The sequence below is a fragment of the Pan troglodytes genome, chromosome 7 (genome assembly GCF_028858775.2).
Source record: "Pan troglodytes isolate AG18354 chromosome 7, NHGRI_mPanTro3-v2.0_pri, whole genome shotgun sequence".
Classification (NCBI taxonomy): domain Eukaryota; kingdom Metazoa; phylum Chordata; class Mammalia; order Primates; family Hominidae; genus Pan; species Pan troglodytes.
Window position 1 is genome coordinate 15,919,158 of NC_072405.2, and position 25,618 is coordinate 15,944,775.

Sequence of the window (25,618 nt, forward strand, 5' to 3'; positions counted from 1 at the left end):
TTTGACCCTCAGGTAAAAGTCTAGGCTGAACCAGCGTGTTCAAGTTTGGAGGTAAACCAGAGTTAGATGAATTTGTCACTTTTTTGTTGTTGTTTTTTGAGACAGAGTCTTGCACTGTCGCCCAGGCTGGAGTGCAGTGGCACGATCTTGGCTCACTGCAACCTCCGCCTCCCAGGTTCAACAGATTCTCCTGCCTCAGCCTCCCAAGTAGCTGGGATTACAGGTGCCCGCCACCACACCCAGCTAATTTTTTTGTGTGTTTTTAGTAGAGACGGGGTTTCACTGTGTTGGCCAGGGTGGTCTTGAATTCCTGACCTCGTGATCCGCCCACCTTGGCCTCCCAAAGTGCTGGGGTTACAGGCACGAGCCACCGCGCCTGGCCCAAAGTTGTCATTCTTAACATAGGATGTTTAGCCAAGATGGTGGCCAACTGCAGTGGCTACTGTGGCATTCCACCAGATTCTGTTTGTGGGCTTGATGCACCCATCCCCAGGCTCCTGGGAATATTGGCTGCAAGTGGCTCAGAGCTGGGATTTGCTCTTGGCAATGGGGAACTGTTTCTTCCAAGGCTGTTCCCTCACATCCCTCTCAGGGGATGGTTTGACAGTGACCGGCTGATACAGGAATACAGAGGCCTGGCCCCTTGCCTCCATCTGCGGCAACTCTGAGGGCTATCTCAGCACCAGAGCATGGTAGGTGTGGTTCAGGTCCAGGTTGTATCAGCATCCTGAGTCAGCTCCCGTTTTCCTGTTTTCTTGGTGACATCATGATATGAAATCAGACAATGGAATTAGCAATATTAAGTTTCCAGGAAGGTAGCATTCCCCCGAGGGAGAAGGGTGGCTCCACGAGACAAGGCTGCTGAGAGCTTCAGAACCCCTCTCCTAAGCCTCCGTGCAGGGCGGCTCAGCTCTGTGCTCAGGGACAAATAAGAAAGTCTGAGCCAATGCGTGTAACATCAAATGTATACATACCCATGCACAATTCAAATATAACCATGCACCCCAATGAGTAGGTTTTCATCTATGTGTACATCTTCCCCAGATCCAGTTTCTATTCTGCCCTGATCTGCTTAGTCTCACCTTCCCTCTGGTTCTTGGCTGTCTGATCAGCAGAGAACCCCAGCTGCTTTCTCTGTCACCTTGCCTCCTAACACTGCCATCTGTCTCAGCCTCCCCAGCGAGGGCCAGACCTTGGTGAAGCCTCCGTGATGTCTGCTGTAGGGATAGCCACGACAGCTCCGAGCTGGGCGACCTGACCACTTGCCATAGGACATGGTTTCCCCAGTGGCTGCCCGGAGGAGGTGGGGAACACCACTGGGAAGTGTAGGGAATTTTAACATCCTATGGGGTGAACTTTGACCAAGAAGGGACAAGAGACAGGAAAGAGCCCGGAAATACATGACTCACTTTGTCTGGCTCTCCTGGGCTGTGTAAGGTGCCATGGCTGCATGTGGACTGTCTGAGTTGGTTTGGCTGCTATAACAAAATACCATAGTCTGGGTGGCTCATAAACAATGGAAATGTATTTCTCAGTTCTGGAGGCCAGAATCCAGGATTGAGGTTCTGGCAGATCCAGCGTTTGTGACAGCCTGCTTCCTGGTTCACAGATGGTTGTCCTGTCACTGTGTTCTCACATGGCAGAAGGGGCCAATGAGCTCTCTGGGGTATCTTATAAGGACACGAATCCCATTCATGAGGGCCCCTCCCTCATGACCTAATCACCTCCCAGAAGGCCTCTCCACACCATCACCTTGGGGCTTAAGATGTCAACACATATGTTTTGGGGGGACACAAGCATTTAGACCATAGTATGGTCTTTCTGGAGACTTCCTGTGTGACTAAACAACTGGCTGTGTTTTTTTGTGACCCTGTAGCCACATCGGTAACACACAACTTTGTATTTGTTTCTGTCTTCCCTGCCTCACTTCCCTTCCCCCACCTCACTGCTGTGGTTCTGGGAATGAATCATAGCAATGAGTTGGTATACGACTTGCTTCAGGCCAGGCATGGTGGCTCAGGCCTGTAATCCCAGTGCTTTGGGAGGCTGAGGAGGGAGGATAGCTTGAAGCCAAGAGTTCAGGACCAGCCTGGGCAACACAGTGGGACTCTCTCTCTACCAAAAGAGGTTGACATCAAGCTCTGCTTTTTCGGGAGCCTGGGGTAAGATGCCATCTGAGAACCTTTGTGTACATTTAAATAACATTTTATCGTTGAGTGATATGTTTAGCATCCTAATGTGTATGAAATACCTACATGTGTGTGTCTGTTGAACTGAATGAATGTGTGTGCTAACATCTAAGTGAATGTGGGGAGATCTAATAGAGATCTAATAGCTGGGGGGTTGATACATGTGAAAATCAGGATATTAGCTATCTATTGCTGCATCAAAAATTACCCAAAATATAGCAGCTGAAAACAACAAACATTTATTATCTCACAGTTTATAAGTGGGTCAGGTTGCCAGGGGCAGCTGAGTTGGTGATTCTGGCTCAAGGTCCCCCATGGGGCTGCAGTCAGGGGGTCACGGTGTTGGCCAAGGGCTCACAGCCCAAAGTGGGTAGGTCTGCTTTTCTGCTCACTCTCCTGGCTGTTGGCAAGCCTCACGGTGTTGCCACGTGAGCCTCTCCATAGGGCTGCCTCGTGACGTGGTGCTTGCCTTGCTCTAGAGAGAGCAAGCATGAACCCCAGAAGGAAACAACAGCCCTTTTTTTGGGGCCAGGGTCTTGCTATGTTACCAGGCTGGTCTCAAACTCCTGGCCTCAAACAGTCCTCCCACTTCAGTCTCCCAAAGTGCTGAAATTATAGGTGTGAGCCACTGCCCAGCCAATAGTGCTTTTTTTAACTTCTAAATTTTTAAAACACTTATTTTTAGAGACAAGATCGCACTCTGTCAACCAGGCTGGAGTGCAGGGGTGTGATCACTGCAGCCTTGATTTCTTGGGCTCTAGGGATCTTCTCGCCCTAGCCTCCCGAGTAGCTGGGACTACAGTCATGTACCAACGTGCCCAGCTAATTTTTAATTTTTTTGGAGAGATAAGGTTCTCATTATATTGCCCTGGCCTGGTTTTGAACTCCTGGACTCAAGTAATCCTCCCACTTCTGCCTCCCAAAATGTTGGGATTATAGGAGTGAGCCACTCTACCTGGCCATGGACTTTTTATAATTGACTCTTGGAAGTGACATACCATCACTTCTGCCATATTCTGTTCTTCAGAAGTGAGTCATTAAACCTAGCCCACACTCAAAGTGAGATAATTACACAAGGGTGTGAATACCAGGAGGCGGGGACATTTGGGGGCTGTTTTAGAGGCTGCTTGCTACAGTTGGCATATTGTTCCAATTCTAACTTGTACCAACAGTCCCTTATTAGTCTTGGAAAAATCCCCTTGTTTCATCCCACAATCCTCTTGCATATATTTCAGAAATTGTTCTGCTTTAGCAGAAATAGATAAGTGGAAGGGCCTTATAAACTGTAAAATACTTTATAAATTGTAGTTGTTACTGGCCAGGCACAGTGGCTCATGCCTGTAATCGCAGCATTTTGGGAGGCTGAGGCGGGTGGATCACCTGAGGTCAGGAGTTCAAGACCAGCCTGGCCAATGTGGTGAAACCCCGTCTCTACTAAAAATACAAAAATTAGCCAGGCGTGGTGGTGCATGCCTGTAATCCTAGCTACTTGAGAGGCTGAGGCAGGAGAATCGCTTGAACCTGGGAGGCGGAGGTTGCAGTGAGCCAAGATCAGGCTATTGCACTCCAGCCTGGGTGATAGAGTGAGACTACCTCTCAAAAAAAAAAAAAAAAAAATTGCAGTTGTTACTAAAGAAGGCTCATCAACAGGGAGGAGTCTGTTTCCATAGATGTGGTTCACAGCAACCTAGTGGGCTTACTCTAATTTATTAAAGCAAAGTGCAGTAAGCAGAACCCTGTGTTTAAAAGATGCATATTCACTCCTCATTCATCCCTACCCTCAGGCTCAAATGCTGTAACCAGATATGGACCTGAGGGCATGCCAAAACGAAGGAAAAAACCATCTGGTCAATTTAATCAATCCAATAAAAGCATCCTTTCAAACTGGTCCAAAGATTTGGAGCCCAGACCTCTAGGTAAATGACTGGCTGAATTTTCGGATTCGACTGATAAGATGATTTGGGGTTGTGTAGACACTACTTAAGAGAGCAAGGGTCAAGTAGCAAACAGAGAGTCTAATTGGGCTTACAACTTGGAGTCCTCGCCTTGAGCCAGGCTGACCTCACCACCCGGCTCCTGGGAGGGGCTCTGAGTCTGTGGGTGGAACCCGGGGAGTCAGAGGGGGGAGAACTGTGAAGAGCTCATCGTTTCATTTTTCTGGGCACTCATCAGGGGGCTGCTTTCTGTCTGTCGCTGTCCTCTGATTCTTCCCACCTCCATTTTAGATGACACGGGTGATGGATCACTTCCTGAGGTTGCCTCTTCCTTAATGCATCCATTCTCTGTTCTCTAGGGGAACTGCTCTTCCCTGCTCTTCTCCTTGGACAATTCCGTTTGGGCCAAGGCACCAACCCACACCACCCTGGGGGGTTCTCAGCTTATTGGGAGTTCCACCAACCTCTTCTCTTTCCCAGAATCACTTTATGGACTGAGACCAAAGACAGGCTCAGAGGCCCTGGAGGGAAACTTAGGAAGGGGAAGCTGGGATGATTAGGGGGAAACTGAGAAAGGGAGGGGGAAACATTAAGAGACCTTAATGTATAGTACATTAGCTCAAGGAGGTGATACGTGCAAAATGCTTAGGACAGTAGCTGGTGCACAGTAAACACTCAACATCTGTTAGCTGTTGTGATCATTACTATCCTCATTATCATCCGCATTTCTCAGGGCAATTTATTGCTTTTCACTTTGTGACAGTGATCTCTGAAATCCAAATAGGGTGACGGACCCAAAGCTCCTAGCACTGGGCTTGACAGGAAGTTGGTACTTAACAAAAGTTATCATTTCTGCCAGTATCTGTTCTTCCAGGTTTCTCTGTGTCTCCCACGGTGCCTGGTAGAAAGTTGATGTGAGTTCAGTCTGTTGGCTGAATAAAGAAGCTTCATTTTTTTGGCTATACCAACAAGCAGGCTGTTCAGAAACGGTTCTCAGTGAAGAGTACTTTTTGGCCAGGAAAGGGCACAGTGGCTATGCATGTCACCATGTAAAGGGGCACTGGGGCTGGATGTCTGCAAAGACAGACTGCCATTTTCTCCACACCGTGAAATGCAGGTGGATGGGCCATGCCTGGATTTCTCAGTGAGATCACAGCCCCCTGCATTGCATCTGCCCCCACCAACCTCCTCCCCTAATGGTCTGCTCCCCAAAATATTGGCTCTGCATTTCACTTGGATACTTCATAATACCTAGTGGGTAAGCAAGATCCTGATTCCTTTTCACTAAGGTGCCCTTCCCAGATCTGCTTCCTGCCTGCTTCCTTCCTTCCTGCCCATAGAAAGGACTCACACTTTTGATGACATTTATATTGACGTGCCTTGCTGTAGCCTCAAAGGTTCTTTATAGACATTAGCACCACATTGTGGCCCAGAGTTTTGTTTGCTCATCTCCTGAGGTGCCTAGGGACTTCTAAGCGCTTGTCCTGGGATCTATGGGCCTGTGTGTCCTGCATCCTATGAGAATCACATGTGTAGAGAACACACCATCCCTACAAAATAAATGCTAGAATGACTGCATTTTACAGTGAGGAAGTAGCCTCACAGCAGGGATGTTTTTTGTTTGTGGCAGATGCATTAGATGATTACATGAAACCCCCAGGCCCCCGCCATCTCTTTTAACTACAAAAGCTGGGAAAACTAAATATTCCCTCTCCCAGCTTCCTTTGCAGCTAGAAGTGGTCTTCTGACAGTACTAACCACTGAGGCCCAATTGGAACTCTCTGGGCATTTCAAGAACTAATAAAATGGACAGATGTTGCTGGAATGACTTCCCTTCTCCCATCTGTCTGTCTTTCCTAAATATGGACGTGGCATCTGGAGCAGGGTCAGCTATCCTGAGACTGTTAGATGACAAAAATCATTAGCAAATGAAGGCACAGTGGAAAGATAGAAAGGCCTTGAATTCCTCATGGCATCACTGAGGTCTAAACCAGTGCAGTAACCACCCGCCTTGAGGCGCCTAACTCTCTCAAAGGTATGTGGCTGTCCTTGGGGAAGGAAGCGTGAGAGCCCTCCTTAAGATTAGAGTCACAGAACTTCTTTGCTCTGCCTCAAGGCATAGTGAAAGGAGTGGCTGAGCGGACAATTAGGAAGTTTGCTTCCCTCCCATGACCGACTGAGAGTTTTGAACAAATTTCTGGGAAAAGCGCAAGGATGGGTCTGCTATGAGCTGTCCGCCAGTGTGGTGCTGATATGCACATTATGCCACCTAGCTATTGAGGAGCCGGGGAGCTGTCCCTGCAACAGCCACAGTGAACTCCTGCTGCTTGACCCTGCCGCACAGCAAAGAGGTCAAGGGGTGTGTGTGTGTGTATGTGTGTGTGTGTGTACATGTGTGTAATTTGCAAGTAATGTGGCTATTTCTATCATTCCAGTGAAAAGTCATCCCTGACGATTGGGAGAGCTCATAGGCTATGGCCTTTCAAAACATTCTTCACTAAGGGGAGAGCTGAGTCTGGTGAGGATGGAGGGCTGCGGTTCAAGTGAGCTATAAAAGAGTCTGAACTCTCTCCTAGTCTCTTTGGTCCAGGGGGATGACTTGTCTGGGAAATGTGGAATACAACAAAGGAGTCTGTGTAGACAACTTGCCTAGTTTGGTGCTGATTTTTAGGTAAGTGAGAAGTAAAACCTGCAAGTGCTTCTTTCCTGAAGCATCTCAAGGAAATGTCCCACCGGAGCCTTCTTCTGGGATGTACTCTCCTAAGAGCATTTCTGGACTCAGGGGCAGACTTCAGGCCTTAATTTTTCTTCTGAGAATCCCAAGGGTTGGATGTTTGGCTCATCTCTTTTGGTGTCCTGTCTTGACACAACCTTGCCAAACAGGACATAGCCCATAATTTTTATTCCTTGCTTCCCATCTCTCAGTAAATGCACAATTCCAAGCATTTTTGTTGTTGTTGTTGCTGATAGTAACTACTGAGAAACTGACATGGGTAAAAACAAAAACAAAAAACAAACATAGGTCAGTTGCTAAGTTACATGCTGTCTTAAAAGCTTTTGAGAAATAGCTGGTACTGATCTTGGTTGAAATCTAAATGGAGCTTCTTTCGACTCTACTTAACCCCTTTCTGACCCTTTCACTGGTCCATCTACTGGAGTTTTTGATCCCTTGATTTCTCTTTTGATTTCCTGGGCCAGTGCTTCTCTATCTCCCACCTTTCTGAGACCTCCCAGCCTCTCTCTTCTGCAGGACCTGGTGAGGTGAAGAGGGGTAGATGCAGCAGGAGGGCTGTGCAGATGACAGTCCCAGAAAAAGGGCTCTGATCTGGTTCACCTCCACCTGTGAGGAAGCTACCAAGTATTTATCCTGTCCTCCAAATCACACATCACTCAGGAAGGCTTCTTTGGTAATCCCTCTATCTCTATGACCTTAGAAGGAGCCCACTGCAATGTTTAACAGCCCTGGGATCAAAATTTTTTTTTTTTTTTTTGTTTATTGAGTGAGCTCTGTTGCCCAGGGTGGAGTGCAGTGGCATAATTTCGTCTCACTGCAACCTCCTCCTCCGGGTTCAAGCAATTCTCCTGCCTCAGCCTCCTGAGTAGCTCACATTACAGGCGTGTACGCCACACCCAGCGAATTTTTGTACTTTTAGTAGAGACAGGGTTTCACCATGTTGGCCAGGCTGGTCTTGAACTCCCGACCTCAAGTGATCTGCCCACCTCGGCCTCCCAAAGTGTTGGGATTACAGGCATGAGCCACTGCGCCCGGCCCAACTAAACTTTTTTCTAACATCCAACTTACTTAAATTGAGACCTGCTTTTCTTTGACCTACAGAACTATTTCTTAGCCTTTCTCATAATCTTCCCACTCCATGCAAACTCTTTATGAAGGCAAAGGAGTAATTCTCAAACCTCCTGCCCCAATATTATTTGGGGCTCAATACATATTTATTGAACGAATGAACAATTTCCTTCTCATTCCATGCAAACTCTTTGTGAAGGCAAAGGAGTAATTCTCAAACCTCCTGCCCCAATATTATTTGGGGCTCAATACATATTTATTGAACGAATGAACAATTTCCTTCTCATTCAGTCTTGGGATGTAGGCAGAGGGAGTCCAGTGTATGGACTGTGTGAGTGGCTAAGGAGGATATGGTGATCCTAGATCACTATTGGGAAGTGGAACTGCTCAGTCCTCAGCTCCTCACCCTGGGTCCTTTCTTGGGGTCCCATTCCAGGCTTATGTCTGGGTAGGTCTTTCCATTGGAGAGCCCACGACTTATGCTTGGTAATTAAAAGAGAAGGTCTTATGTAGGTATGCCTCTGGCTTTAACTCTGATTGCCTTTTCCTATCTCCCTTTCCCAATTACCAAACTTCCCCCATCTTTCAGTTTTTCATTTAAACTCCCTCTTTTCTGTGAGGGCGATCTAAGGAGGCCAGCGAGAAGGCTGTCCCCTTTCGGTGCTTAGAGTCAAGATATGCAAGATCACTCGATTAACACTAAATTACTCGTATATTACATTGCACCCAACCAGAATGTTTCTCTAGTTAGTTAAGAACTCACAGATGCCACAAAGGCAACTGGATTAATGTATTTTGAAACATTCTGGATATCGGCTTTAGAAATCCGGAGGTTAGAGACAAGAGGGATTTAGTATTGGTAAGAGATGCTGTCACAAGAAAATAAGAGAAGGTTTTAGTAATAATTCAAGTATAATCTCCCTGTCCTCTGTGGTCATTCACTCTCTCTGCTGTCTTTGTCCCATTTGCTGCCAACGAACTCATCTGCTGTTTCTTTACCAGCTCCCACTGCTCCACTTGACCCCTGGGTCCCAGGCTCTCTTCTAGTCACCACGTTATGGGTTCTTTTCCCTGTCCATCACTCATTTTCTGCAAGGACAGGATTCCATTTCTTTTTGAAGGTGGGTTTCCCAGCAGAGGTTGGTTCTCTGGCACACAGACAAGTTGTACTCTACCAGATATCTGTGGGATGATCTTTCCAGCACAGTCAGTTTGGGAACTTTAGCTTCGTAGAACTCCAGATTTAACAAAAGCTTCATTAGTGGGTGATTATCCACTTTACAAAGGATTTCTTTAAATAGCAAATTCCCAGAATGGGCTTAAAATAGATTTAATTTAACCCAAGTCCAATTTGTACACCCTGTTCAATAACGTGCTGATTGTTGGAGATGAGGTGTATGTGTGCTATGTATTTATAGTCTATGTATTTATAGACTGCTTGTTTGTTTTTTTAAACCTCCTACTTCTTACCTAGTAGACCACACTCCCTCTTTCAAATTCTTCAAGATTCACTTCTAGGAGAAGCCTATTTTCTAATGAAAAAGAGAATCAGCTTGGTCCCATCAATACTATTGTCCATGATCAGAGAGAGGGGATTTTCTTCACTAAAGACTACCCCAAGACACACAGCCTCTTCCATTTCTCTTTTCAGATCTCTATCTCTTTCTCTGTCTCTCAGAACACACAATCAGGAATTGTAAAGTTCACACTTGACTTTAGTCTCAGTCTCTGGGTCCCTATTATCAAGGCTGTGTCCACACCACTCATGGGCTTTGGGATAACAGAAGGAAAGACTATGGCCTCATGCCTGAACCTATCATTAAAACTAGACAAAGAGACTTCCCCTCCCTTCTGTTGAATCTCTCTCTGAAATTCTGCAATACATATTGCATAGTTCAGTACACATGACATGTGGTTCTCGCGCTATGGCTATGTCTATGGGATTCTTGCTAATCTGGTGGAAAATGAAGGTAATTTAAGAAGAAAATTCAGCTTATCTGTACAATTATTGCTTAAATGTTTCACTTATCAATGGGGTATTTTGGAGGACATGGAGTCCTCATCCATATGTAACTGTTAAAGAACTGTTTAAAGAAAAGGTTTAACAAATTATTGCCATGGTCTCCTTAATGATCTTCCTTAAGTTTCACCTCTTTCTCATGAAAATTTATCCTTTCTTAACTGTGTGTCTCAAACTTTAATGTGCACGTGAATCATCTGGGGAGCTTGTTAAAATATAGATTCTGATTTAGTATGTTTGAAATAGGGCTTGAGGTTTTTAGAATTTCCAACAAGCTCCTGGGCGATACCGATGATGTTGGTCTATGCACCACACCTTGAGTAGCAAGGCTCTCGAAATTGCGAGAGTGGTCATCCCAAATGTGAATCTGATCATGTCACTTCCCTGCTTTATTTATATTTTACATTTTATGAGACAGGGTCTTACTCTATCACCCAGGCTGGAATTCAGTGGCACAATCACAGCTCACTGTATCCTCGACCTTCTGGGCTTGGTGATCCTCCCACCTCAGCCTCCTGAGTAGCTAGGACTATAGGTGTGTGCCAACATATCTGGCTAATGATTTCGTATTTTTTTTAGAGATGAGGATTTGCCTTGTTGCCCAGGCTAGTCTTGAACTCCAGGACTCAAATGATCTGCATTTAAGGTTAAGGTAAAAATCCTTCGGTGACATACAAGGGTCTTTATAATCAGTCTCTGCCTGCCTTTCCAGTGTCATTTGTGACACATGCTGTTCCCAGAACTGCTCAAGCTCTTCTCTGCCTTTGCCTGTGTGTTAGTCCCCATTGACCTGGCAGATTTCCACTCACCCTGCTAGAATCGACTCATACATCTCCTCCTCCAGGAAGCCTCATCTGTCACCTCAAGGCCTCTGTGCTTCCCCCTTGGAGGGAAGTACTTGCTGTGTACCTTGATCACCTGTTGCATGGCTGGAAAGTTTTGTCTACCTTTTGTTCTCCCCATTAGACTTTCAATTCCTGCCTTGGTCATATTCTCATAATCTGAGGACCTCCAGCTCCTAGTCGTGTTCCTGATACACTGAATACATATTTGAGTGAGTGTGGAAATGAGCTTGTAATTTTGTCTTTTTGCTCCCTACATAGTGCTTGCTCAGCTAAGGTCAATCTATCTCTGATTGTTGTTTGCTAAGCCCTCGTTCTCGGAAACCTATGTTCAAGCTTCTATCTGGGGAGATGAGTCTGATGTATGGGAGTCACGTCTAATTCCATGGCCTGAACATTAGCAGCAGTTAATTCATTGCTGTTGTTTGGAAAATGTTAATTAATCAACTTGATTCCCCTGGTGCTAAAGGGAAAAAGTCAAACTACTTTAAAAGCAGCATTTACTGCTTCAGGTAAGTAAACTCTGCTAGCAAAGGCAACATTCTCAGACCAAGCTGCCCATTAGAACCACTTGGGAATCTTTAAAAATACTGGTGCTTGGGTCCTATCCCCAGGAATTCTGATGTAATTGGTCTGGGGATAGGATCTGGCATCAATATTTTAAATATCTACCCAGAGGATCCAGTGAGATCCACCTTACCAAGGTAAGCATCATAACTATCAATCATGACTCTTTCCTACTAATCAGTTGCCACTTATCTGATGATGGATTATCCAACTATTGTTCCTCCTTAAAAAATCTTGATTTAAATTTCTTCTCCACATAATTAGCAAGGTCATAAAATTCTTACATCAATGTATTCACTAGCTCTTATGTACAGGTATGCTTCTATGCAGTGTTTAATTTTACTAAGAGGTCTTTTGAACTAAAACCCTTGTGTATCACCCCAACCAGGTTCAAATCAGAGAGAAGGAGAATCAGCTTTGGATGGCTTTCCATCAATCCTGGATTGCTGCTTATCTCTAGAATGGACACAGCTGCTTAGCTCTAGAATGGACACAGATGTGGGAAGAGTTCAGATTAGGGCAGGTGTACAACTTTTTAGCTTTCTCTGGGTCAGTTTGAATAGAGTAATTTATTTGAAGAATTGTGCAGTCTTAGAACTTGCTATCCCCAGGTAGCAATTTCTGGATTAATTATCATTTTGAAATAAAGCTGCTACTGATATTCCTTCATTGGCACAGAGAATTATCAATAGTACTTACAAATGCTTAGCTCACAGAAACTTGAAGAATCAGATGTGCTTTCACTGGGGGCTCATTTTCCCTTTAGAGGGGATGGGCTTTGCAAGAGCATGGTCCAAGTGTGTCAGAGGAGACTGACATGATTTCTCTGCTCTCCTCTTACTGAGCAGATAGATGGGAATAGGTTCCTGGGAGCCACTGTCCCATAAAAGGGAGTTTGACAAACAGAGGCCAATAGCACTGTTGCACATTACCTAAGGCTGTAGTGCTTTCTGGCATTAAATCTATTGGCACAAAGGGGTCAGTAGGATAAACAGGGCATAGGCTGGTAAACTTATGGTCAATCGATAGTTTAATGTCACTCATAGTCCCCAGTCTGGTTCAAAGGAGGTGTTTTCTGGCTTATACACGGTCTCAGTAGATTTCCCACCCACCTCCAACCTATAAAGGTGTCTCCCAAATAAGATCAAAGGTTTAAAATGTCTTTACCACAGGCTGGTAATGCCTTGATAACCCTAGAAAAAAGTTGAGAATTTATTTTCCTGATAAGTTTATAAGAAAGTTTTATTATTATTATTATTTTTATTTTTATTTGTTCAACAAGATCTTACTCTGTCACCCAGGCTGCAGTGGCACGAGCATAGCTCACTGCAGCCTTGAACTCCTGGGCTCAAGCAATCCTCCTACCTCAGCCTCCCAAGTAGCTGGGACTACAAGCACACACCACTACGCTCAGTTCATTTTTTATTTTTTGGAGAGACAGGTCTTGCTATGTTGTCCAGGCTGGTTTTGAATTCCAGGGCCCAAGTGATGCTCCCACCTTGGCCTCCCAAAAATTTGGGATTACAGGTGTGAGCCACCATTCCTGACCTAGGAAAGCTTTAAAAGCAGCCCCACTATAGAGAATTTCCTTGAAGGGAGGGGGCTGTTTGTTCTTTTTTGGTATTCTTCCCTCTGCCTCTTCCCCACGTTGTCTTCCAGATTATGGATACTCACAAATGACAGTAAATAAATATCGTGAAAGATTTTGAGTGCTTATTATAGCCAAGTGCTTGTACTTTATATACAATCTCTAATTAAATCTTCCCAGTAATTCCGAGAAGTAAGTAATATCATCACCCAGTTTTACAGATGGGACTACTAGGGCTCAGTGAAGTCAAATAACTTGTTCAAGACCATGCAACAAGTAAGTGCAGAAACCATATTCGATCCAGGTTTGTGTGATTACAAATCTTTGTTCCTAATTTACCTGGTTGTCTTACCATGGTCCCAGAATACCTCAATCAGAAGCACAGAGTGGGCGAGTGGGCGATGCGATTTGTAGAAATGCAGATTTCTAGGCTCGACTCAGAAGAGATTCTGATTTAGCTGGTTTGGTGTGGGACCCAATGATCTACAGCCTCTCAGGAACATGCTTGTTGAATTGCCTTGCGCATCAACCTGGCTTTCTTCGTGTTTAGGGGTCTAAGTCTTCATCTCACATAGCTGTTGTCGAGATACCCCAAAATGCTTCGAACCTTTCACACCCAGACTTGCCTTAGCAACACTAGCTGTCTACACATCAAGAGGAGCTCTTAGGCCAGGCATGGGGGCTCATGCCGATAATTCCAGCACTTTGGGAGGCTGAGGCAGGAGGATTGCTTGAGCCAAGGAGTTCAAGACCAGCCTCGGCAACATAGTGAGACCCTGTCTCTACAAAAAATTAAAAAATTAGCCTGGTGTGGTGGCCTGGGGTCCCAGCTACTTGGGAGGCTGAGGTGGGAGGATTGCATTAGCCAGGGAGGTCGCAGCTGCAGTGAGCTGTGATCGCACCACTGCACTCCAGCCTGGGTGACAGAGTGAGACCCAGTCTCAAAAAAAAAAAAAAAAAAAAAAGAGTTATTGTGCGGCACAAATATGCATTTTACTGCAGTCTCCTCCAAGGCAAGTAGCATCACCTGTTTCCCGGAGTGACCCCCATTTTTTTCTGCATCAGTATTAATGTACCAGTCACATACAATGAAAGCTCTCGAAATATACCAAGGACTCCCTCAGTACCCTCTGTCACTGTAAACTGTGCTCTGGTATATTTTCTCAAGTGGGGCACTTCTGTCAACCTTAAATGTTAATTCTGCATCACTCTATAAAGGCGTGGCTACGAAGTCTCAGGTAATGTGGACTTCTTCCTTCCTGTGAATTCTAGAATGTGACTTTAGGAAGAAGCTTAGAGTCTGAATAGAAGTAAACTTTGAGGTCCTTCTACCTCGCACCTGCCCTGTGCCTGATGGAGGAGAATGGCTGTTCTTGTCCTCTCCATGAGGGGGCGCTCATCCTCTCCAGAGGCCGTGGCTGCCATTGTTTGACAGCTCCAGTTACTCCTTCCAAAAAATTTTAAAACTGTGAGGCGTATCATATACATCAAAGAGTGAGTAAAATGTGTGTGTACAGTTGGAGGATGATAGCATTATAGAACGAACATCTGTATATATTCCTCACCATGTTAAGGCATAGAATGCAAGCAGGCCTTTGACGCCTGGCACGCACACCTCCTGTTACCTCCCCTACCTTCCTTCCTCCCACAAATGTCTCCCTTCCCAAGTTCTGGTGTTAATCATTCCTTGATTTTCTTTATATTTTGCCACTTACATATGAATCAAGTTATCGCATATGTTTCATTGCAGAGGTTACCATCATGGACTCAAGAGCCAAACTGCCTGGATTCCCATCTCAGCCCTATGATTGACTGGTTGTGCAATACTAGCAAAGTAATTTCTCCTCTCTGTGACTCAGTTTCCTGATCTGTGAGATTGGAGTAATAATAGTTCTTACCTGAAAGTTGCTGTGAGAAGTAAATGAGTTTATGTTGCAAGACTTTATAATGGGACCTGTACATAATAAACATCATGACAATAGTTATTGTTATTTATATTAAGCTGATATCTACCTTCCTGCAGATCATTACTTCTCAGGTATCTGTGGTGAAAGACCTTTAAAAAATATTTCTAATCCATTGTGGACTGATAATTTTTAAAGTAGAATAACATTGAATAATTAGAAAAGTGAAATAGGCCGGGCGCAGTGGCTCACGCCTGTAATCCCAGCACTTTGGGAGTCTGAGACGGATGGTGCACATGAGGTCGGGAGTTCAGGACCAGCCTGGCCAACATGGTGAAACCCCGTCTCTACTAAAGATACAAAAAATTAGCCAGGTGTGGTGGCGTGTGCTTGTAATATCAGCTACTCGGGAGGCTGAAGCACGAGAATCACTTGAACCCAGGAGGCAGAGGTTGCAGTGAGCAGAGATCACACCACTGCACTCCAGCCTGGGTAACAAGAGTGAAACTCCATCCAAAAAGAAAAGAAAAGAAAAGAAAGAAAAGCGCAATAAAAACTCAGATATACAGAATTCAAACTCCGTTTTTTTACTGTTAGAGCCAACAGAAATAAAATTATGATGTCAAATTGTTTTAAGTGTTTTTCAATGATTATTTTCAATTTCTAGACTTACTTTTCATGAACTGGTAGCAAACAGCTTGTGGACATCCACCAGCTCACAGATACAGTAGTTTCTGGTGTTAAGGAATCTTCCGTGTAAAGACTAGAGAACTGCAGAACTGAGTTCTGATTTTTCTGAGTCAGGAATAACACAAGAACCAACTTAATTTTCTGAGTCTTTTTTTCGTTTTTTAGAGACAGGGTCTTCCTCTTTCGCCCAGGCTGGAGTGCAGTGGTGCAATCATAGCTCACTGCAGCCTCAAACTCCTGGGCTCAAGCATTTGATCCTCTTGCCTCAACCTCCCAACTAGCTGGGACTACAGGTGTGCACCACCATGCCTGATGAGTTTTTTATTTTTTATAGAGACGAGGTCTTACTATTTTGCCCAGGCTGGTCTTGAACTCTTGGCTTCAAGTGATCCTCTTGCCTGGGCTTCCTAAAGTGTTGGGATTACAGGTGTGAACCACGGTGCCTGGTCTGATTTTCTGAGTCTTGAATTAGATTGTGAGCTCTCTGAAGCTATCTCCTGCATCCTCTCCTCTCTTTAGCAGTGCCTTGAGTCCTCTAAGTGTCGGGGGCTATGGAGGGTTCATAAGACAGCTGTAGGGAGACCCATGAATGTTATAAGTTGAACTACATGAACTTGCCAACATTCTACTCATTTTGATTTATTTTATTTTATTTATTATTATTATTATTAGCAGTAGTAGTAGTATTTGAGATGGAGACTCGCTCTGTTGCCCAGGCTGGAGTGCAATGGTGTGATCTTGGCTCACTGCAACCTCCGCCTCCTGGGTTCAAGCAATTCTCCTGCCTCAACCTTCTGAGTAGCTGAGATTATAGGCACACGCCACCACAGCCAATTTTTGTATTTTCAGTAGAGATGGGATTTCGCCATGTTGGCCAGGCTGGTCTCTAACTCCTTTCCTCAGACGATCCTCCCACCTCAGCCTCCCAAAATGCTGGGATTACAGGCGTGAACCACTGTACCCGGCCATTTTGACTTTAAAAAAGGCAATTTCATATGTTCCAATCTGCTATTTAGGTTTCCAGGTCTGACTGTATATTGCACTCTCCCCACAGATCTGTGGACTAATCCTCATCAGGGACTGAAGTCCTCCCATTTCTAGGAGCTCATGGAACCTCAAGTGCTGGATGGGGAAGGATGGCCTGGTGATCTCCTCCTGCCTGTGTCCTAGCTTTCAGTTGCTACTAGAACCCAAGGCAGAGGAGTGGCTTGCCCTGACCCCAAGGTATCTGTCAAGGAAGATCCTGTTGTGCCATTTGAAATGGACAAAACCTGGCTGAACATAACCCTGTGGGTTGAAGTCAGGACTGCCGGGTTCTTACTTAAGCTCTGTTATTCATTTGCAGCCTGGGTCATTCTGCCTCCTAAATACACAATTTCTACAGTGACTCAGATGCATCCACATTGGACTCAAATCAGGATTGAAATCAGCCAGTAGTTCAGAGCTGCTTCTGAATTAGAAAGTCTATTTATTTTACTATGTGTTTTTAAATTAGTAATATTCATACAAGACTAGGGGGTCAGAGGCTCTGCTCACCTGATGTGAAAATTACTATTTTTAATTCTGACAACTGTAGGGGGAAAATAATCACAAAGTCTGCTTGAATTTTCATCAAAAATAGTCAGTCTGGTGACCCTGGATTAACATGTTATGTTTTCCAGAAAGCCCCAAGAGATGAGTTTTATAGTCTTTTGATCTGAAAGAAGGAACATGTCAGATTCTGCCTGCCTGAAATCTGCCTGACAAGATTCATGCCTGCCACTGGCCCTCAAATTAAGGGACAAGCTGCCAGCGGTGGTCACAGGTTACTGATCCTGCATTTGGAGATGTGGGCCAGAGAGGGGAGCGTGGCCGCTCAAAGACAGCCTCTGACTTTCATGTCCCCTTTCTGTGCACTGTTATGAGCTCGGTTGTGTCCTCCTAGAATTTGTATGTTGAATTCCCAACACCCAGTACTGTGACTGTATTTGGCAATAAGGACTTTAAAGAGGTGATAAAGTCAAAATGAGACCATTAGGATGGACCCTTCCAATGTGACTGTGACCTTATGGGAAGAGGAGATGGCAGGGGCACAGCACAGAGGGCAGAGTGCGTGATGAGGCATCAAGAAGAGGGCCTCAGATGAAACCAAACCTCCCAAAACTTTAATCTCAGACCTCCAACCTCCAGAACTGTGAGACAATACCTTTCTGTTGTGTAAGTCTGTGGCACTTTGTTATGGCAGCCCAAGAAAACTAACACATGCACACACATGCTTGGATGCATGCATATGGCCACAGCCATAAAGGCACACACATAGACACACAAACAGAGATCACCCACAAAACAGCCACGCAGACCTGTGCTCACTGCCGTACACACTGCCATGCGCTCCACTGCTAGCAGGAAGTATAAACAGAGATTGCTAAACTCAATCTCAGCCTAGTTAGTGCACAATATCTCACAAAGGGTAAAAGATCAGGAAAACAAGCACAAAGAATAGTGCAATTCAGAAAAGGGGCAAGAGGGCTGAAGCGTGAGATGGGGAAGTGGTCCAGGGTGGTGCACGGGAGAGTGATTGAGTGGTAAGTGCTTTGGTTCAGGTGGTAGACAGTCTGCCTCTCAAAGTAGCTCTGTGACTTTGGGAGGCTGGGCATGGTGGCTCATGCCAGTAAGCGCAGCACTTTCGGAGGCTGAGACAGGTGGATCGCTTGAGGTCAGGAGTTCAAGACCAGCCTGACCAACACGGTAAAACCCTGTCTCTACTAAAAAAATACAAAAAATTAGCTGGGTGTGGTGGCATGCACCTGTAATCCCAGTTACCCAGGAGGCTGAGGCAGGAGAATAGCTTGAACCTGGGAGGTGGAGGTTGCAGTGAGCTGAGATCATGCCATTGGGTTACAGAGCAAGACTCTGTGTATAAAAAAAAAAAAAGAAAAGGAAAAGAAAAACAAAGCTCTGTGACTTTGGGGAAGTCTCTTTACCTCTCTGGGTCTTGATTTTTCTATTTGTAATAATGAGAGGTTGGAGGAGCGAAGCGGTTCTTGAACTGTAGCTTGCATTGGAATTACCCAGGATGCTCATTAAAACACCGATTGTCAGGCCCCCTCCCTGGAATTTCTGACTACATGTATCTGGGGTGGGGCTCAATGCATTTCCAAAAAGTTCCTAGGTGATGCTGATGCTGCTGGTCTGGGGACTACATTCTGAGAACCACAGGACTAGAGGAACCCTCTGGCCTTTATTAGATGTGAAATCCTGTAAAGATGGGCAGACTTCAAGACTAAATATAACTGTCACTGTGGTTCTCGACCAAGGCGATTTTGCCCTGCGGGGACCATTTGGCAATATCTGGAGATGTTTTTGATTGTCACGCTTGGGAGGAGGTACTACTGGTATCTAAGTAAATAGAGGCCAGGGATGCTGCCAAACATCCTACCGTGCACAGGGCAGCCCCCCTGTGATGAAGAATTAAATGATCTGGATTAAAACATCAATAGTGCCCAGGTTGAGAAACGCTGCTTTAAATGATCCAATTCATCTAGATTTGAGTTTGCAAAAGACTGGTAGATGATGGAATACACCGACTGGAAAGATTGATGCTGAGTTTTCATTGCTCTGAGGGGAAAGATCTGTATAAACGATGCAAGATTCTTTGAGCTAGATTCCTCTTTCCAGAGTTTTTGCTCTTTGCTCCGGGACCTCACTCAAGGCTGGACAGGGTGATTACAGTTCTTGAGAAGTTTGCAGATTTCAGATCCCAGAGAAGCTTCCTGACAAAACATAAGGGCTGGCTCCCAGCAGGGCACATTCCCAAAGCAACATCCGTCCAGGACCGGGAAGGCCTGGCTGTGTTAGAATGGGACTGGGTGTTGATTGCATTGTGTTTCCTTTCTCTGCTTGCTTCCAATCCATGGGCTAGAAAACGAGGGCAGCCCTTGTGGATTCTGATTAGAAGCTTCACAAATCAAGTCGCTAAATTTGCAGAACATTGTAAGTCAGAAAGACGTGCGTCTGTGTGTGTGTGAGAGAGAGAGAGAGAGAGAGGGAAATTTTGGATTTTGTGAGTGTGTGCATGTGTGTATGGTGAGAACCACGTATTCAAACCATTCACTATTTCTGCACCTCATCCTGCCAATTACAATCTGCTTGGTGGTGTGAAACTGACAGCCGGCAGCAGTGATGGAGACAGGAGGAACGGTGAACAAGGGCTTTGTGCATTCTCAGCTTTAGAGAGAATGTTCAGTGGGGCGGACAGGCACGTAACTGGCAGGTTTAGGAATCAGTAAAAACCAAGAACTGGAAGTCCTAATTTATCGTCTGTTTCAATACAAGGCTACACACAGGCTATTTAATATAATGCATTGTTTACAAGTGGAGGAGAGTGGAAGTTATTGATGCATTACAAATGCAGGCAAATGCATCTCATAAGCCGAGGGGTAGGTAATAACAATTGCAGAAGACTAAATTTGACTTTAATCCCCTGAAGAATGGCACGCATACAGCTTAAAATGATAAAAGCTAGAGGGGGTGGGGAGAGAGGGAAAGAAAGGAGGGAGAGAAGGAGGCAGAGTGAGACAGAGAGGCTGAGAGACAGACAGAAAGAAGAAGAGAAATGCAAGCTGATTTTCTCCTGGGATTATCTATTTCTTGATTAGGAAATCGAGTGGAAATTGAGAGAAAATATTTTTGAAGACCTTGTTTTGATAAACAGCATCATGCTTGGCAGGGTGTTTTCGGTAGCAGGTCTGGTGTCTGCGTGGTCAAGCAGCTTGGAGCGATTTACAGACCTGCCAATCCCTTAGATAATCCCAAAGGCAGAAATAGAAAACAAGTCCTCGTTTGATTAGTGCACGTAGCCTGGTCTGCGTCCTTCTCCTGGGGTCTTTAGAGCCAGGGCTACAGTGACTGGCTGTACACAAGCTTGCCTTGTCTTTGGGGTTAAAATTCCTCGACTGTTGACACAGTGCATGATGCTTTGGGCGGAGTAGGTGTCCTGTGAATGCTGGCAGCATGAACATGGGGTGATGCAGGCGCTCACGAAGAAAGGCTATGTCTGGACTCCATATTTCAGTCTCAGCTGTGAAAGTGACTTCAGAGTAAGCAAAAGAGTCAGCTCCCCACCCACACTGAAATCTCTCTGCATCATTTATTGACAAAGGTGTCCAAATGCTGGGTGGAAAACCACATGATAGGGCACCTCCTACCCCTGGTGCATCCCACTCCTTTGTGGAATGGGACTTAAGAATGATCACCACGTATTGGGTATGTGGACACTGCTGTGCTGAAATCTCTATGTGGCTTATCTCTCTTTATGCTTATATCCAGCTTAGGAGGTATTAATCATTATTCCCTTCTGAAAGACGTAGAAACTAAGGCACAGAGAGGTTTCACAGCCAGTAACTGGTGGAGGGAGGAAGGACTCAAGCCCAGGCAGACTGACTCTGCAGGCTGTGCTCTCAACCATCAAGGTCGTTCTTCTTTGAGTTGACCTGAAGTTTGCCTCTCCCACCTCCCTGCGGGATCTCATTGCAGCGGTTATTCCCATGCGACGGTGTGCCCACTGCTGGATTTCCATTATCAACGTGAGTCACATTTGCCTGGTTTCTGGATGTGTTTGCAGGGCACCATCTGCCTTCTCTGGTGATCCAGTGGCAAACAGAGGGAGAAAGGAGATTGGCACTAGAAGATCTTCCTGTGACAGCTTTCTAACTGTGACAGCCAAGTGTATCCAGCCTGGGTCATGGAGCACAGAGAAGCCCTGGTCATAACTGCATGAAGTCACTATTTGTGGATCACTCTGAGATAAACAAATGAACTCACTCTGGAGAATAAACCGTGGTCTGGGTGACCCCATCTGTGTGCTTAGGCTGCTTGAATCCTGAGGACAGCCAGTAATCTCACCTCTCTAGGCTAACCCCAACATAGCAGGCTCTGAGCAAACATTTGTCAACTATCTGATCTGACAGCATTCTGGCTGAGAGCAATGCTGCCAGCTCATGTCCTCAGAAGGGCTGAGCCTGGAGAGAGAACACATTTTTATTTAGAAGCTTGATCTTGACCATTTGTCCATGACTTTGGGGTAAATAGACTTCACAGCCTGGAGTCCTATTCCCTTGCAACTGGCATATATTTTTGTGCTTTGTGTCTTATGCATGTTTGCCCAGGAGGCATGATGGGGCCATTGCTCCCTCCTGGTTTCCTACGGGAACTTGTGGACCGGTCACCTTCTCAATCTAGGATAGAAGTGCTCCCAGGATGTTTCAAAGAGAGAAGCTAAACTAGTCCAGACAAAATACATGGCATGCCCCAAACCAAATGGATTATTTCCTTCTCTTCCTGAGTGCCATTTCTACTGAATTTCTACCATAATTTTCGCAGTCACACAAGCTTGAAAAATCAGAGGCATCTTTGTCCTCTCTTGTGACTCTCACATCCAGTTAGTTGCCCAGTCCTAGTTACTCTGTCCCTGGAATGTCTCCCCCTAAAAAGACCTGTAGGTAGTTCAGGTCTTTTTAACATTCATTTGATCAACTGTAGCAAACTACTAACCGGTTTCCTTGCCCCCAGCTGTCAACTCACTTTGGATGCTCCTGATCCTGCACACAGGCAGAGAAAGAGCTTCCTAGTGCAGTGGTTTTCAAACTGAGCCCTAGGAGCCCTAGGGTTTCCCTGCCATGTGTTAAGGGCTTTTCAATAAGCGAGAGTCCAGGGCTCAGGTCTGCAGGAGTCTCTTGGGGCCCTCACTGCAATTCAACCAGTTTCAATTTCTAATTCAACTTCTAATTTTTTTGAGATCTGAAAAAAAGACTTAAAAGGCCATAAAGAAACAGCTCTACTTTTTTTTTTTTAATCTCTTTTAGGACTTTGATATGAGATTCCACTTAAAGAAATGTGTTGCTAAGGATTTTCAAAACTGTTGTCCAAAACACAAGACCCTACTGAAGAAGCTATGAGATAAAGTCTTTGTCTTGACTTGAAAGCTCTCCAGGCAGGGTTTGGGGAGCCATTTGCTCATGGGAAAGTTACCTCCTTGGTTCTCAAAGACCCAGAGACTAATGGGGCCTGGGACATTTAGGTTTCTTCCAAACCAGGGGTAGCGGATAGTCAAGAGTGAGGGGAGTTGAAGGAATGATGGGTCAAGTTGGTTCATGCTCCAGTGTTTGTTATCAAATCACTGGAAAGGTAAAACTGGAAATGGTTTGAGCTGAAGCTGAAACCTAACAGGAGAACCACTGAGACACCCCCACTGCACACCAGCAAAGGGCATTTCTCCCTCTGCGGTTGCTAGGGTGATGTGCATCTTTGGCAGTCTACAGAGGGAGATGATTCCCATGAATTCTTGTCTCATTTGTCTCTTGCAAGCAGAACCAGAGGACAAAAACTCAGTTCAAAGTAGAACACAAGAAGTGCAGCATTGGGGTCCAGCTTTCCTTCTGGTCTCTGAAAGGGAGTGTGTGAGGTTTCTTAAAACTGGACTCAGGTGTGTTCTGCCTCCAGCCTCAGCTAAAGAGTCAGCTCTGCCTTTCTAAAAGGGACAACTGATCCCTTGAGAAAGTTGTAGCCTTTGTTTAGGAGTCTTTTCTGATTTTGGCTGTCATGCACAAGATCAACACTGAGGCTGGATGAATACTTGGAGCAAATGAGTCGTTATGTGTGAAAGGAAATCTAACATTTACCAAATGCATCCTTTATGCAGGGATTCAAAGTAGGTCAGTGTGATGGCAAAGTTATGTTCTAGCCACCATAGCATGCCATTGAGATAATTTAGACACTGTGAATTGCTATATGAGTGTTCAGTATTATTATTATTCTCTTAGAGTTTGAGAGGGCATAAAACTATGGTTCTCAGAGAAGAATGAGGCTGTATTTTAAAAATGATTTTCCTATGCCTTCTCCAAAAGAGATTTAAATTGGTTCAGAATAAAAGACATAGAGCTAATAACACTCTAAAGCATTAACCCAAGAGTGAGATGACAAGAACCAAGTCATAAAAGGGAGCCAGGAAGTATTTCTAAATCAGAAAATGTAGGCTAGATAGCCACTTGTCCTGACCCCCAAGAGTCCACTGTGAGTATCTTTTCCAAAGTCTGTGTTCAGCAATATAACATTAGAAGTGGCAATGGTGGGGCTATTTACACCATGGAAATTGGCAAATCTTTCAAACTCGGTTTTTTTTTTCTCCAGGTGAGTTGGTTGTTAGACATTTGCCAGCACACCATTTGGCTAACAAATGCTACTACAAGCTAGTATGATGCGCTTTTGGCATTTGGCTCTGCTGTCTAAGGGGTGCTGGCTCCCAACTCCCTGCACTCAAGAGGAATGGGTTCCATTGTGATTGCTGGTGGCGATGGTGATGGCATCACCCAATTGGGTGAGTAGCTAAGATAAGAAGCATTGTTACAGGGACTCTTTGCTTTCAAGGAACATTAATTCCAAAGTTAACGGAGTTAACTTAAATTAACTCCATTCACATTAATTTAAGCAAAAAGAGAAAGACATCAGAAGGATACCAGTGTCTCTCAAAGAACCCAAGGATACATTTCTGGGTCTTAGGAATGGCTGGAACCAGCAATTAGAAAGCCCTCAGACAGGAAGACTTTCTCTCCACTCTCTCTCTCCCTCTCTCTCTGACCTGTGCATATTCTCATCTGCTTCTCTCTGGCTATCTGCTTCATTTTTGCTTTCTGCAGACTCCATTTCTCAGTTCTACTTCCATGTGGACCTGATGTAGTCTTCCCAGTTTTGATCAGTTTCCAGCTTAAGTACTCCCAGGAGGCCAGCTAGAACTCCTGTATTTCAATAATCACTTCTTAAAAAAGAATCCGATTGGCCCAGCTTGGATCAGGTAGTCATCCCTGATCCAACCAGCTGTGGTTGAGGGGATAAGGTCACTTGCAGGGACACTGAGAGAAGGCTCCCTGAGATAGGGCAAGGCGAGGCAGAAAGATGAGTTGACTAAGTATCTGTGATTAGCATGCATTCGTGTCCCTCGGTGGTAGCACCAATGGTAAAGGAGGAAGATACCAAGTTCTGGAAGACACGACAGACCATATTTGTTATTCTTCTCTGAATATGCATAAGCATTTCCTTTGATGAAGAATGAGTTGTATTAAATAAGAACTGAACTCTGTTCTTTTTTTTTTTTTTTTTTAGATGGAGTCTCATTCTGTTGCCCAGGCTGGAGTGCAATGGCGCGATCTCAGCTCACTGCAATCTCTGCCTCCTGAGTTTAAGCAATTCTCCTGCCTCAGCCTCCTGAATAGCTGGGATTACAGGCTTGCACCACCATGCCTGGGTAATTTTTGTATTTTTAGTAGAGACGAGGTTTCTCCATGTTGTCCAGGCTCACCTAAAACTCCTGGCCTCAAGTGATCCACCCACCTTGGCCTCCCAAAGTGCTGAGATTACAGGCTGAACTCTGTTCTTAAGCTTTAATGTTCATATTTCTGGAATAGTCTATATGAAAGGAAACAGAACAATAGTGGGAAATGGGAAGAAGAAAGAGAACCACAGCAGTGAGGAACCATGGCGGTGCGGAGAAAATACTAAGCAGTCCTGTGGCTTGGGTGCTGTCTCTAGAGGATCAGCATGGAATTTGGCCAAAACAGATATAAGTCAGATTTAGGTCTCAAGCATTGAGGCCTGATGCAGCATTTATTTATTTATTTAGAGACAGGGTCTCTGTCGCAAGACTGGAGTGCACTGCTACAACCTCAGTTCACTGCAATCTCAGCCTTCCAGGCTCAAGCTATTCTCCCACCTCAGCCTCCTGAATAGCAGGGGCTACAGGCATGCACCACCACACCCGGCTAATTTTTTGTAGTTTTAGTAGAGGCAGAGTTTTGCCACATTGCCCAGGCTGGTCTTGAACTCCTGAGCTCAAGCAATCCACTTGCCTCGGCCTCCCAAAGTGCTGGGATTACAGGTGTGAGCCACTGTACCTGGCCTGATGCAACATTTACGGATGGGGAGACTCTTACTGTGATTGTGCTATTTGCCCAGTTTTCCACACTGATAAAACAGGCAATAGTTTAAGGAGAAAGAATCTGGGCCACCTTGGGTGTGCTGTCTCCCGGGACTCTGAGCAGAGCACCTTTTCC

General features: G+C 45.1%; 1 long non-coding RNA gene across 1 annotated transcript in view; it reads left to right on the forward strand.

The window, feature by feature from the left end:
* The window catches only part of LOC129135638 (uncharacterized), a 52,712-nt gene that overhangs the window by 26,289 nt on the left and 805 nt on the right, over positions 1-25,618 (forward strand). The window contains exon 3 of the long non-coding RNA XR_008536614.2: positions 24,672-24,813. This is a non-coding gene — a long non-coding RNA (uncharacterized LOC129135638). The remainder of the gene's footprint in view (positions 1-24,671; positions 24,814-25,618) is intronic.